The sequence below is a fragment of the Dicentrarchus labrax genome, unplaced genomic scaffold (assembly GCF_905237075.1).
Source record: "Dicentrarchus labrax unplaced genomic scaffold, dlabrax2021, whole genome shotgun sequence".
NCBI classification, from domain to species: Eukaryota; Metazoa; Chordata; class Actinopteri; family Moronidae; genus Dicentrarchus; species Dicentrarchus labrax.
Window position 1 is genome coordinate 2178562 of NW_026136715.1, and position 16161 is coordinate 2194722.

At 42.0% G+C, this 16161-nt stretch overlaps 1 pseudogene; it reads right to left on the bottom strand.

The window, feature by feature from the left end:
* Nucleotides 1–227: 227 nt before the first annotated feature.
* The window catches only part of LOC127377865 (IQ motif and SEC7 domain-containing protein 2-like), a 144554-nt pseudogene continuing 128620 nt past the window's right edge, over nucleotides 228–16161 (bottom strand).

Here is a 16161-nt window from a genome sequence, read left to right on the forward strand (position 1 = left end):
AGTGCTTTACTAATGTACCACAATTATGTAATGTTTTTTTACTTCAAATATCTTTATTTTGGAGCTTTTCCAAGCAAATATTAATATATGTGATTGAGATTAAATCAGCAAACATCTCTGCCGCCTCTCACACTCTCTCTGCTGCTCCCTCTGGAGATAAAACAGTGTGTGTGTGTGTGTGTGTGTGTGTGTGTGTGTGTACAGTCACCCAAACAAAACAGGACACATTTTTCCATCAACATGAACAGATTTTTTATATCTTTAGAGCAATAAATATTTCCACTTTTTCCATATCTCTGCAATTTCAAAAACAAAGTACAAGTAATATATATTTATATACACAGCTAAAATCTTCCATACATAATTTTTAAAATAATGTCGTCTCTGTTGACACATATTTGACACTGTACTCATACAATTTTACAAGGACTATTGCAGTCTCTCTTTGCTCTACATTATAAACAAGAATTACTTTTTTTCTCCATGAAGCGGTCCTTTGTGTTGTTACGTACAACTCAGACCCCCGGTCCTTCGCCCTTGTATAGATACACACAACACAGACTGCCTTTACACAGGAACAGAAGAATCCAACGTTTCTAACTTTATCTGAACCAGATCTGATGTGCTTTCATTTTTTAAAATGTTCCCTGTTTTGCCTGCAGCAGTCAGACCAGATCTGTTTCTAGTGGGGTTAAAAACCAGGTCTTCTGTTCCTGGTGGAAACTCAGCCAGAGACAAACTGCCCGCTGTGGAGCAAAGTGAGTACTCGCATTGTTATTTTTCATATAACGATGGTTATGTACATTCATGTTTATAATACAGTTTCATTCAGTGCAGATACTGTAATAAATACCACATGCAAACCGATAGTGGAGAGCAGACCCGGGCAGAAAAAAAAACATATTTAAATAGAGCATTTAAAGGACCATGCCTGGGTTTTTGCATGTTGTTAAACTGCATATACTGTACATTACTCCTGCAAACCATGTAATACATTTTAAATAGATTTCCTTCCTTCCAGTCAGACATTAATTGAGTTTATTTCAATGAAAATCTGCTTGCAGAGACTTCCATCCTGCGGCAGATATCAGAATGAAAATTGCTTATAACCATTAAATGTAAGAATCAAAGGTTGGTTGCTGCAAGTATTGCATTTATGAGTTTTGTTGTCAGCAAACCAACCCGAAAATTAACAAAACAAGCAAACATGGGCAGGTTCTTTTTGCATTTATTTGCAGTTGTTATTCTGCAACCGACTGCCTCGTCTTCAAAACATCCTTTACTTAAGAATTTTTTTATAAAACACAACCAAAAAGTAATGGTAAGCTAGACGTCCAAGTGTGTGTACTGGGGTCCAAACATAAATCGCAACTTTACCAAAGTCGGAGCAACTGACCAGGAGGCTGAGATCATGGCTGAATATGTGTTTGTTTGTTTACTGCCTCAGAAATCCTCCTGCACTAAAGCACTGAGGATCTGCTGATCTGCTCCGACCTCGGACCAACACCGCTGGTGCTTGGACCCCTAATAAGTGACAGATCTATCTGCAGTGACCAAAGCCCGCCCAAAGGAAGGAAAGCAATCTAAAAACTGAGGGATGTTTGTAAAAAAGGGTTTAGCAGTAATGTAAAGTACATACGCTTTGTAGCTACAACATGCAAGAGCTGTGGCATGGAGCTTTAAAATGGGAACTTTAGTCAGGATGCGCTTGATTCAGCTCGGGCACGCAGTGGAACTGGGTGAAAAGTTGTGTAATCCCTTACGAGGTAGGTTTGATCCAGTGCTCCTCGAGAACTTTTTGTTATTTCAAGTGTGTTTAGTTGACTGTTTTAGTCTGGATTAGACTGTACGGCAAAGGGCCAAAGTGTTTCTGTTGGTGATTGTAGATACATGATGGGGACCCAACGGTCCAGAATTTCTAGCAGCTCAGCATGTATTGTTGATTCGTGTGTTTAGTAGCAGAAGTGTTGCTTGCTTCCATTAAAGGTCGGTGTGAGGCTTCGTGATGATTTAGAGGTGTGCACGGGTGTGTGTGTTTGCGCAAGCATGCAGGGATGAATGAAAGTAATTATCACAGTCTGTATTAAAAATATTAGAACATATTAGTTGTATGTTAGTCACAGAAAAAATCTTGGTTTTGTTGTAAACATATTAAAAATTAAAAAGGTTTTAGTACTTCCATAAGATGCCCAAATCGGAAAAGAAAAGGGAAAAAAAATTATCTCACACTTGTAAGCACATAACAAAATTAAAAATGCTAAAAATACAAAACAGCCCAAGGAGTACGTTATGTTAGTAGAAGCTTGTCACACAACAATATTGATAATAATATCAGTAGCACACTCTAAAAAGTCAAAGGGGTTCTTCAGATTGAAAACAATAGGGGACCCAAGATGGTTCCCTGAGGAACTCCGTCACTTGATTATAATCCATGGCGGTGTTTCCACAACCCTCGAACACAAAAGGCTTCTACAAAAAACATTGAAAGGATTTTTATTGTTTCGTTTTTCTACTGAGGAACCCTAAATTGTTCAAATAGCCTGAAGAACTTTTGGTTTTTAGAGCATACATTTTGTTAATTCAAGCAATTCTGAACCTTAGTTACAGATCGATGCCGTTGGCCCCATTGAAAATAGAACACACTGTACAGTTAATATCTACAGTCGGCGCATTCACGTAATCACAGGGAAACTAAAAATGTGTCATTAATGTTTGCATTCAGAACATCAGAGGAATTTCCCATCATCCACCAGTTAAACGCTGGTAAATATGTATGTGAGGCTGACTAAACGAGCCACTGTGACAGGAAAGCAACCAGCACTGAGAGGTTTATTTCTAGTCGAAAAGTACAAATGGCTGGTAAAAGAGTTCAAATGGTCGAAGAACTTTCTACCAGCCATCATGGGCTTCCTGCCCTGACATCCGGTGATCTCGATCAAATGGAGAGAAAGAGAAAATACACTGGTATGGTTGGTTTAACTCAAAGTGCAAAAATAACGTGTAAAAATGAGTTTGTTCAAGAATATTTCGCTTAGTGTTGAGTGATGGTGAAACATTTTCTGCACTCCAGTCCTGTGAGATGTTAGCAAGTCCTTCAGGATGAAATTAGGTCCAGTTTTCAGGTTCCTTTGTGTCTTTGTGTCGGATGAAGAGGGAGACGAAGGGCTCAGTCCTTCAGCCAGATTTAAAAAATGCAGTAAATGGCTTGAAATTGGTTATCGTGGATGGATACAATCAATCAATGTATTACTAATTTAGATGCTGAATTGTCTTTATATTCCACGACGGTCGTTCTTGAACATTATTTGTTACGATCATCTGATATCTATCGGACCATCCCTCCGTCTGAAGGCACCGTATTCTCCATTTTGCAGTACAAGTAGTTAACGTGGGATTAAACTTTGTTCACCTCACTGGAAACATTTAGAAGATTTAACATCCTATTGAGAAGAGCTAACACAGTTTGAACTGCGTGGGAAATTAACCGATATTTTTTCGTTAGCCAAACACTGGTGAAGGTCTGTCTGTGGCTAGTGAAATAAGGCAGGACATGATGTTTGCGAACATGCATGTTTCCAAAGGTTTACAATGTAAAGAAGCCAAGAGTAGAGTGGTTACTATTAACCTTTCACAGCAGTTACAACTCATCTTCTGATCTTATATTTAGTTTTATAAGCACATTGACCTGATAATGAATTCAATTTAACTTTATCTGGAGACATTTAATATAGTTTTGTGATTACATATCTCACTTTCTCTAATAAGCAGCCTTTACTTAAAGGTTCAACATCCCGGGTCTCTAAAATACATAATAAGACAATATCAGCCCCTCCAGGATTTTGCACTCTTTTGGGATTGTCAAAAATGTCTGATTTCACCACAACCCTTTCTAGAAAATTGTGATTCATGTTGTGATGTTTGCTAGAGAAAGTGTAGTGTACCATAACATTTCTTTTCTAAATGTAATGACAGTGTGGAGTCGAGATTTTAAACCGTTATCTTGGGCTAACGAAATAATAAATCTAAGCACCACGAAAACATATTTTATTATTTGAACCTGGGAATTTGAAATAACTGACATAAAAAAATTAGTAGCAACCACAATCAGCCTTGGCATCGATAGAAAATGTTTCTTTTCTGTAGATTTTGGTTAAGTAGATGTGACATTGCTCCCTGGTGCCTATAAACTATGTGCATTAGTCTGTTAGTCTATGTGCATCTATTGCATATCTACGTTTTTAATCAATAATAATTTTTCGTTATCTGAATGGATCGGATAGAGGGAGGTATACGTTATACAGATTGTTCAGGCTTCAGACAACTGACCACTTCCCAAGTCCCGCCCCTTTTTGGTCTGTGCTCCAATCACAATTGAGCAAGCCTAATTAGAAATGCTATGTTTTAGCCTCATCTACGTTGAAATGAAAACTTTTAAAACATTTTAAAGATGGTTGAAAGATAAAAGCAATATAGTCACATCTCAAGTTAGCTAATGTTTTGCTAATTAGTGAACTTAAGATGTGACTGTTGCTTTTATCTTTAAACCATCTTCATAATGTGGTTGTCTTTCCTACATAGATTAGCTTAGCACGTAGCATATCTAAGTACAGCAAAGGAGGAAGTCGACCGCGGTTTGTTCAACTTTGATTGGAGCACAGAGCAAAAAGGGGCGGGGCTTAAGAAGGGTCAATTATTGAATTTCTGTTTGGACGATGCACAATTCTTTGAAGTGAATTTTACATTTTAATTTCCCACCCAGCTCTGTTAACATTTCCAGTAACATACCTGGTGAGAAGAGTTACATTATATCTTCAATATCAATGTAACACGACATTAACTCGTTCATATTTATGCACCGTTGCTCCCCAACTTCATCAAAGGCAGACCAAACCAGTAAAACAAAAAGACTCTGTTTCCCACACTGCACCCTGTTTGGCACCTTTCAACATAATCTCTCTCTGTGGCAACATGGGGGGGGCGTCACATGCGATATGGAGCATGAAATACAGTTGACATATATTATAATTTCTGACAAATTCAGGCTTTCAAATATGTTGGGGAGCATTCACTGGTTTAGTACAAATCAAATCAAATAAATCCCCTTTACAAGAATAAATTATTGGGAACATTACAATGTCAAATGTAACCCACAACCCCCCCCCCCCCATTTTAAAGTCCCAATCCAAAACAACAACGCAGCGCCCCCTGCTGAAACCCTGTAATCCACAAACACTAAAGGCTTTTAGTAACTTCTGCAAAACACAAAGGTAAAAAGACACCTGTAGTTTTTTGTTATTGTGATGGCTTATTTAAAGTTTTAAAAAAGTTTATTGTCCATGTAGAAAGTAAAGTCTTCAGTAACCTTCACTAATGCACTTTTCTTATGGTCAAATAAATGCTGGATTGGGGCTTTAAATCACAACAACTCCCTCCCCCTGCATATAGGATTTTAACCATAGACACACTGACACTCATTAGCTATTGCACAGGTCATGCATGCCTGTCTAAGACACAAACTGCACCATATTAACGCGAACCACTTCTGCTTCTCAGTAACACCTCATGGCTTGTAATATGTATATAACAACCAGAAAAAAAACAATGGTACAAGTGCTGTTTGTGCGGAAAACAAAGTTGCGAAAGACTAGTGTGATTTTTGGAGTATAGTAAAAGGATTCGTCGCGTTCTCAGGCTCCCTAAAAACCTGTCCCACCTACCAACACTGTACATAGCGTTAGCATGGAGCGCTAACCCTCGTGTTAAATTCTCAGGCACTGTTCCCTTCACGTCTGGTCCCTGAACCGTTTGTCCACCACAGCGACTCACAATCTTACTCACGGTATGACACAAAGACTTCCTCTGTCAGTGTCCTCTTGACTCCCAGGCCTCCATCTGAAGGGCGCTATGAAGGGAAGATGAGGAGATTTTCACCAAGACGGCAGAACTGAGCGGGAGTTTTTCTTCAGCGTTGATTTCTTGGTGCTAGTTGCTCCATGGGCAGGTTTTCCAGGAACATTTGCCCCCACAGGGTACAAGTTGCCCAGCAAATGTCTTTCAGTGTGAGAGTCTTTCTACTTGCGGGGGAAGTGGATGTGAAAATAACACAGGCTGAGTAATTTCCTCTTCCCCGCTCTCAGTGCTCTTCTCCTCACTAGGCGGCCATTTTGATACACCTGCATTTGCCCTCCTCCTCCTCTCCTCCTCCCTCTCCTGCTCCCTCTCACTACCGCCCCCCGGTGGCTCACTGCGGGGTGGCGGACCACCGTCCTTGGCTTCTGCCTCCTCACACGACCGTGCTGATCCGGCTGACGGGTTTCGATTTGGGGCCTCCCCCTTGCCCTCCCCCTGCCCCTGGGTGCAGGGAGAGCGGACCGGCCGACGGGGGAGGTAAGGGGGAGTGAGGAGGTGGCGGCGGGATGGAGGTGAGTGGTGGGTACTGGGGTCCGTAGGGCTGCGGAGGCGTCTGGGTGACGAGGCGCGCCGAGGGCGTCTGGGGTGGCGGGGTGGAGAAAATGAAGTGGGTGGAGGGGGAGGCGGAGGGGGAGGGGCTGAGCGGGGAGTGTGTGTGCGCGGCGTGGTTGTGAGAGTGTGTGTGAGCGTGCGGGTGGGGCTGCGAGTGCGAGATGGTCAGTGGGAGCTTGCCGCCTCCACCCGGCCGTGCCGCCGCTGGGTGCGAGTGGTAGAGTCCGTGCGGGGTAGTAGGGGTGACGGGGGAGTGAGGGGACAGCGGTGGGGGCGTGATGAAGCCCATGCTGTAGCGCGGGTGCTGGGCGACGCCATGTTGCATCCTCTGATGCTGCTGGGTATGAGAGGGAGCGCAGCCGGGCGGACCCTGCCGCCGGGGGGCTGAGAACCTTTGCGACAGGGCGTGGTGCTGTGGTATATTCTGCATGTGGTAGCGGTGATGGTGGTGGTAGGGCGGGGGTGGCGTCTGTTGCTGCTGGTGCCCAGTGACACTGACTCCTCCTCCTCCACTGTTGCCGTGGCAATACTGGGCGTGCAAAGCCTGGAGCTTGGACGGCCCCCCTCCCGTACCGCCTACCCCTCCAACTCCTCCCGAGTCCGACTGGCCGAGGTTGGGCGATGGGGAGGGGCATGGGGAAGGGGAGGATGGGTGGGGGATGGGAGGCGCGGGGGCGGGGTAGTGGGGGGGTGATGATATCATCAGGGGACTCGGAGGACCCTGCGGAGTCGGCGACGTCATCGTCAGGGGACCAGGAACCTTGCCTCTGCGACTGCCGAAGAAATTCCCCAGCAGGCCGCCGCCAGTTGGGCCTCCCCCACCCGCCATCCCTCCTCCGCCCCCAGCCCCTCCCCCGCTCACGAGAGGGGAAGTGGTGGTCCCCCCCTGGTTGTGACAGAGCCCCGGCCCACCCCCCACCCCTGTACCGGGGCTCTGAGTAGGGCGGTGTGGCCGGTAAGCTGCTGGAGACGAAGGGACCATCATGGGGCTGTAGGATAGACCTCCAGCAGGCAGGGGGCGCTGCTGGTGAGGTCGAGGGCTGCTAATAATGGAACCCTGAGTGGAGGAGAGGAGGAGAGGAGGAGTTGGATACGAGAGGTTGGAAAGAACAAGACAGGAGGAAAGAGGATTAAAGACAGAACCAGAATACTCTTAACTTTACAATATTTAAAAATAGACAAATCAGTGGTTTTGGTTCCTAACATCCCAGCAGCCACTGGTTTCAGTTCATTTCAAGTAGAAGCAGCGTGGGATCATGGGAGTTGTTGTCTTCACCACCATTGGCGTCATTGCAGTCAGCTTCTCCCGGTTAGGATTCCTTCAGTGTTCATGGTTCAGGAGGTTTCTACCGGGAGCCCAATGATCCACAGAGGTCTCCTCTAAGATCCAGACGTCCGATGACTAAAATCCTTCATCCGGTTCAAATCTAGAGTTCATCAGCATCGTGGTCCTTAAACAAATCATCAAATCAACAAAGAAGAGTCCCTACATGCAACTGATTACCAAGTTTTAAGTCTCTGCAAGTTGATTTTCTCTGTACATGAACTGGAATCAGTGGCTGCCTGAAAGATTCAATAGTGAATGTAATTTGTTGTCATTGAGTTAAACAGGCAGACATGCAGGAAATGAGAGGGATGAGTGAAACAGACACAGACAGATGACAGCACATAGCGTCCTGGTGGCCTGTTGGTGTAACTGCAACATCAACAGTTCGATTCCCGCAGGTATGACCATTGCTGGATGTCATACCCTCTCTCTGTATCTACTGACCATAAAGGTTCTCCATAGATCTCTCTGTGGGCCCGTAGAAACACTGATGAAACAGAACATTTAATGAACGTCTTCCACTCATGCAAACATGCAGTCAGAAATGCGTGCTGTATGCTGCGGCGGCGGCGGCATGCTGGGAGATCACATCACGCATGCTTTCCCCGCCCCCACCAAACTTACTTCAATGGTACTGTCCAATGACCCCACACTGTTCCTACGACCTCGCTTCCCTGTTACCCAATCAGAATGAGGCAGGGTTAAAGTCACACAGGTCGTTGTTGGTAGGTGATCAATGGACAGAGCTTGGCTAGCTGTTTCCCTCTGCTTCCAGTCTTTATGCTAAGCTAACCCTCCATCTTGTATGCATAAGCGCATATTTCTAAAAGTTGAACTATCCATTTAACCATGTTTCTTGAAAGGAATGTACATTTCTGCTACCTTATACTTCACTACAGTTATTTGACAGCTTTAGTTACTTTGCAAATTTAGATTTTACAGAAAGTTTAAGAACATTAAGACTTAACACTGCAGACGATTTGGGCCTATATTCTTTCCATCTTTCTGACTGGTGGAAGAAAAACACCCCAGAATACACATTTAGGTGTTAATTTCACTAAACTTTGTCTGTTTGCATCTGTAGATTTTACCAAATGTTAGAATTAGATAATGCCTCATTCACTTATTTAAACATACAATTTCAGAAAACTTGTAATACAGAAAATTATTGTCTCAACGTAAATAATCAACAGGGGAAGTGTCATGGTGATATCAATTAGTTAAAATGTTCACATGTAGTCTTTCTGTAGAATAATCCAGTAATATTCTGTATAATATGATAACTGACAGCCATTCTGCTGCATAATGAATAATATGTTACTCATATTACTTCTGTACTTTTCTCTCAGTAGGCTTTTAAATTTAGGATTTTACTTGGCTTAAGTTGCATATTCCTGGAAAAAAGATCCATAATTGGCCAAAAGTCAGTAACACAATATGGCATTGATCCGGATATTGATTTATATACATACATCTGCCTCCACATCTAAAGCTAAACCACCAAAGCAGTTTCCACTTTATATTTCATGTTGTATTTCTTGTAGCTGTCCAGTAGGGGGCGCCAGAGCACCACAGCTCTACACCACACTTCCATCTTATTGTATTATATTACCATTTTAGATTTCATCACTATTACATCAGTTGCATAAGACCACAGATGTAGGTTTGCTCTGAGTCATAATAAAAAACTGCAGCAGTAAACAGAAACAGTAAAATGTCCGATTTGCTGAATCTCAGTCACGTCTCAGGAGATCACAAAAATATTTAGAGTTATTTTACAGGAAAACACCTGAACGTGTACCTGTACGACGATACCTGTGACCAAAGAGCAGTACCTGTTTCTGAGAGGTCTCTCAGTGAGGAGCTGAGCGCCGTGCGTTTGAGTCCGTCCACCGAGGCGTACGTGTCGTCGAGGCTCGGCCTACCCAGAGTGCCGTTCACCACCTCGCCTTTTACAGGGCCGCCACCGGTGTTGGAGCCCTGCGTCCCCCCTCCTCCCGGTCCTCCCCCCGTCAACACACCTGGACGCATCACACCTTTCTGCTTCTCGAGCTCGGCTGAAAGAACGGAGAGAACGGAGAGAACGGAGGGAGGGGAAGGTAAAAATATAGTAGGCCATGATGATGATGATCACTTACAGCAAGTCTTCAACTACTGCAACTGTTACTGTTACTGTTACTGCAACTGTTACTGCAACTACTGCAACTGTTACTGCAACTACTGCAACTGTTACTGCAACTACAACTACTGTTACTGTTACTGCAACTACTGCAACTGTTACTACAACTACTGCAACTGTTACTGCAACTACTGCAACTGTTACTGCAACTGTTACTACAACTACTGCAACTGTTACTGTTACTACAACTACTGCAACTGTTACTGCAACTACTGCAACTGTTACTGTTACTACAACTACTGCAACTGTTACTGTTACTGCAACTGTTACTACAACTACTGCAACTGTTACTTTTACTACAACTACTGCAACTGTTACTGCAACTACTGCAACTGTTACTGCAACTGTTACTACAACTACTGCAACTGTTACTGTTACTACAACTACTGCAACTGTTACTACAACTACTGGAACTGTTACTGCAACTACTGCAACTGTTACTGTTACTGCAACTACTGCAACTGTTACTGTTACTACAACTACTGCAACTGTTACTACAACTACTGGAACTGTTACTGCAACTACTGCAACTGTTACTGTTACTACAACTACTGCAACTGTTACTGTTACTAAAACTACTACTGCTGTTACTGCAACTGTTACTACAACTACTGCAACTGTTACTGTTACTACAACTACTGCAACTGTTACTGCAACTGTTACTACAACTACTGCAACTGTTACTGTTACTACAACTACTGCAACTGTTACTGTTACTACAACTACTGCAACTGTTACTGCAACTGTTACTACAACTACTGCAACTGTTACTGCAACTGTTACTACAACTACTGCAACTCTGTTACTACAACTACTGCAACTGTTACTGTTACTACTACTACAACTACTGTTACTGTTACTACAACTACTGCAACTGTTACTGTTACTACAACTACTGCAACTGTTACTGTTACTACAACTACTGCACCTGTTACTACAACTACTGCAACTGTTACTGCAACTGTTACTACAACTACTGCAACTTTTACTGTTACTACAACTACTGCACCTGTTACTGCAACTGTTACTGTTACTGTTACTGCAACTGTTACTGCAACTACTGCAACTGTTACTGTTACAACAACTACTACTGCAACTGTTACTGTTACTGCAACTACTGCATGTGCTGTTACTGCTGTGTTTATTCACCCTACTAATACTACTAACTATACTAACTATGACTAATATGTTTGCTACGGTTACTGCTACTACTACTACAACTAATACCACTAATACTGCTGCTGCCACGGTTACTGCTACTACTATAATGCAAGTAAGTACATTTCCTCAGGGAACTTAAGTACAAATTTAAGGTACTTGTACATTGTATTGTATTTTTTACCCAATCTTTGCCTACAAATACTGCTACTATATTGTAATACTACAGCTACTACTGCTACTGCTATTATTATTATCATTATTATTATTATTATTTTATTTATTTTTTTTATTATTATTATTATCATTATTATTATTATTATTATTATTATTATTATTATACTACTACCGATCATACTACTACTAATGTAATAACTATTAATACTACTGCATCTGCTTTCACTGTTACTGACACTACTACAAGGACTGATGCTTTTACAACTCCCATAACTCTGACTACCAGTGCTGGAATACTATTAATTAAATACTACTGTTACTACCAACGACCATTAGCTTCTAATACTACTAATTAAATACTAATCCCTTTAAGTTTACTGCCGGTGTGACCACTACAGTAACATTACAGCTTCCACAGCCTCTGCCTCTATACCTACTGGAAGTGTTAATACTACCACAGTACCACAGTACTAGCAGCGGTACTGTGGTAGGAGTACTTACACTCCACCCTGTACTTCTCCATGTCCTGGACCTCTGCGATGCTCTCTCGGAGGTCGGAGGTGAAGCGCGCTCGGTCCTGCTGGCTCGGAGCCGTGAAGACGATCAGCACCTTCCTCTCTCCTCCGGGGTTCGCCGACGTCAGTCTGATACCGTGAGGGTAGTCTGGGTCACACACACACACACACACACACACACACAGACACACACACGTTACACACTGTGACCTCTGACCCAAAAGCCTGTGACCTGGTGGTAGTTGTCACGGTAATGAGGGAGCAGCAAACGCCACTTCTTCACTTTACAAACCCAGATTTATCCTGCCGGTCCGGGGATCACTTCTCTAACCTTTAGACCACCACTGACTAACTCTGGTGATGTTACAGGCTTACCTTGTGCTACTAGAGCTCCAGTAAGTGTCTGTAGACTGACTGATTGTGTGTTTTTAATTGTATTATCCTTTAATAATTACTTTATTTGTAATTAATGGGTTTACTGTATGTACTGTGATCTTTTCTGTATAGTGTTTAAACCCACTGAACCTTTAAAGACAGGACTGTTCACACATATACTGTATACCTTACCTTCCTCCCACATGATACACACACACACACACACACACACACACAGTACTCACCCACCCACACACATACATACATGAACACACATACACACACACACACACACACACACACACACACACACACACACACACACACACACACACCAGCAGTCCATGTAAGATTGTGCTGATGAATCATATGGGACAATCTGTCCTGGTCACAGTCATCACCACAGTCTGCCAAGTCCCATTAAGCTCCAACTGGAGAACCAGAACTGTCAACAACAACAACAACAACAACAACTAAACAAAAACATCTTAGAAACTAAACCACAACCACTGCAGCTTCAGTACACACTGCCCTCACTGTCGCAGCTCTGAGTCGAAATAACTCACTAACATGAGGATAATGTGACAACATGTAATATACCGCGATGCAACAGAACATTAGAGCTGAAACTGAAACACAAAAAAACTGTCTCTATCTACAACCAGTGTTTGGTTTGTCTGTTCTGGGCCACCTTAGAAATACACTAATGAAAACACACGTATCAATATTATATTCAATTTCTGACAATAGATCCTCCTCAGTAACACACACTGAATCTTTAAAGGTTCTGAACTATCTAACAGCAGCATATACATTTTATAGTATTTTATGATGTTTGCGCAAAGTGAAATATTCAAATTGATGAATTTTGGCTGCACCAATCTATTAAATGGTCTTTGGCATCATTTAATACTAATTTCCCCAATAGATTACATGTTTATTTCTGCTGTAAAGTTTGGCATTTTAATATGAATATGGATTAATATGGAGACTCACTGCTGGAGCCAGCCTCTAGTGGCTGTTAGAGGAACTGCAGGTTTTGTTCCCAGAAAGATGGGGGGGGGTTCTGAAGCTATTTGACCATCTGATAAGCCGTTCTGATGGACATTACTGTGTTTGGTTGGATGTGGTTGCGCCTGTAATCACACCCAGCAGTGATGTCGTGGTGCACCCTGGAGTACACTACTTCATCACTGCATGCGTTAGAGTTAAACCCCTGGATGTTTCTTTTTTAACGGGTTAAAAGCTCGACCGTAGTTTTGGCTCCGCCATCATTTCCTGTGTGGTTTAGGTACATTATATAGAGCCTTTTTGAAAATGGTGGATGTGATTTGGGAGCTGAACCCTTCAGAGTTAACAGGTGCTGAGGCAGATTTGAAACGCCACCAACTCCAATCTGCTGCACAACACTGCGAGCCAATTCTTCTCTGCTGCTATAGAGGCTCACCACACACACCCACACACTTACACGACTCCGCATACGACTGTGTTAACATCATTATTGAAAAATGTGTCGGTTGAATGAGTCATGTTTTGAGGCATGCAGCTAAGCAGCCTTGTTTTCAGATTGACAGTCATATATTTAGGAAATCCTGTGATATGCTTCCAGTGTGTTTCTTTGAAATCTGCTGCTGGTGTTTTTCGGTGGAGTACCAACTACACTTCTGCAGACTGATGATGCCTTAGATTTAAAGAAAAGGCTGGCAGACAGAGAGTCATTTCAGTAATTGGAGAGGGAAGTACTGTTAGGTTTTGCCAAGTGATTATTAACAGATTGTTGAAAACATTTCCAAGTGGGACAGAGTCTCCAAATTTTGTCCCACATGCATTTTTGGTGCATATTTCAATGTAGTTTGACCAAGCTAAAGTGCACTAAAGACTGCACAGCTTCAGAAATGAGCTACTGCAACCTCTTGGACTTTATGTAACACATCCCAACCTCAAGAGCAGTGACCCCACCTTTGTATCATCGAGTAAACTGACGCCCTGTCGATGTCCTATTTCATGGAAATTTCATATTATATTCAATGCATAAAGATAACAGTACAGAAAAAATGATGAAACTGCAGGAATTCTGTGTAAAACAAGCGATTTTGATGTGTTTTGAGCAGATTATTTCCTGTGAATATTGAATATAGTTTCCCTGATACTCTTAGGAACTTTTTATACAAATCTGTGTCTGTATTATGTTGAAGCTTGAAGCTTTGGCGACCCCTAGTAGGGGCCCCGAACCGCAGGTTGGGAACCACTGCAGCAGAGAATTTCATTTTGTTCCATTAACTCATTTTGTTTAAGTTAAATTTATATCATTACAAAAATGTTCCCAAAGCCCCAAAATTAATTGGCTACTATTTTGATAATTGATTAACTGTACATAGTTTTTTTTATCATATATAATTCGCTTCAGTGGACGAAAACTGAGTAAATTCATTTAAAGTGGTAACGTTGAGAAAATGCATCAAAGACACATTTGAAATAAGTTTGGATAAATTCTGCTTGTCATTAAATTGGTTCAGTTAACTTAATTTACCAAAGTTACCTGAACAATAAATACTTACTTGAGTTACTTGTACTCAGATCAGGAGGTAATACATTTAAATGGTTTAAGGTTCACAAATAAGTCTGAAGTCTTCGTACTCAAGCTCCAAGTGAAGTCCCAAATCATAAACTTTATGACTTTATTAGTTTTTCACCAAATGTGTTGCCAATTTAACAACACATTAATATATTAATAAACATATTATGGTTCTCTTCTGCCACTGCCTGATTGGATGCTGTTGGATTGGGTCAAACCTGGGGTGGAAGTGGATCTGGGTAATCCTGTGTCAACTTGCTCAGACTGAATAATATTAATGTTAATTCAGGAATTTAAGGGAAATGAATTCACTGGTGAAACACAATCTTTGGGTTTGGGGGAAGGAAATATTTTCAAGTCAAAAAGTTGAAGTTCAAGTGAAGTTACGAGTCATTGGTGTTAAAGTCTTTTTTGATTTTGTCGAGTCTAAAGTCATCCAATCTGTGACTGAGAGACAGGTCATGTGACTCTTACATGACCTATTATCAGACAGACTACGTTCACACTGCCAGCATTAGTGCTCACTTCTGATTTATTGTTCTAATCAGATTTGTTTTGTATTGTCCTTATAAATAAAATAAATGAAATGAAAATGAAAAAATGGTTCCTCACATATGCCTCAGTGTGTGTGTGTGTGTGTGTGTGTGTGTGTCAGTGGGCCTGCTGACTGCGGGGTAAAAATAGAGAGTTGAGCAAGTGCAAAAAAGAAATAGAGATATAAAAAATAAAATGGAGAGAAGGCTGAGACAGATGGAGGGAGCAGATGGACGAGAGGAGATGGAGACGGAGAGAGAGAGAGAGGGATAAAGAGAGAGAGAGAGCAGTACTTACAGGTGTTTTGGAAGGTGTGGACCTGCATGTCCAACAGAGGAAATGATTGTCTGAAATTGTACGTCACTGAGGTTTTCTTCTTCTGGAAGATCTTCGTCACCTGAGGAGGAGAAGAGGCGTTTGATTATTCTAATCTTCATTTGTTTCTTTTGTTCATTTTCAAGGTGAGACATTTCCATCTTTTCTCCGTAAACTTCAGACATTTCCCTCCGCTTGTTTTTTTTGTCAGATTGTAAATAAATTAGAAATGATTAATAATGAAGCTGAATCTCGTCATCTTCTGAGCACAAACACAAGACGCCGACCGCGTGGAGACAGCGCGCTTTAAATCTTTTATTATGACGAGGGAGCGTCTGTCAGAGCGATGTTGGTTCACAATTCATAAACTCGTGTAGACGTCTGTGCTGACCTTCATATGACCTCTGTATGACTGTAACCCTGTGAACGCTCCCTTTATCTACATGTATTAGCTATATTTCATATTGTTATATTCAGGATGAATGAGGGATATAAGAATCAGCACTACGTTGACAATGTAAAACAGAAAAAGTTGATTTGTATT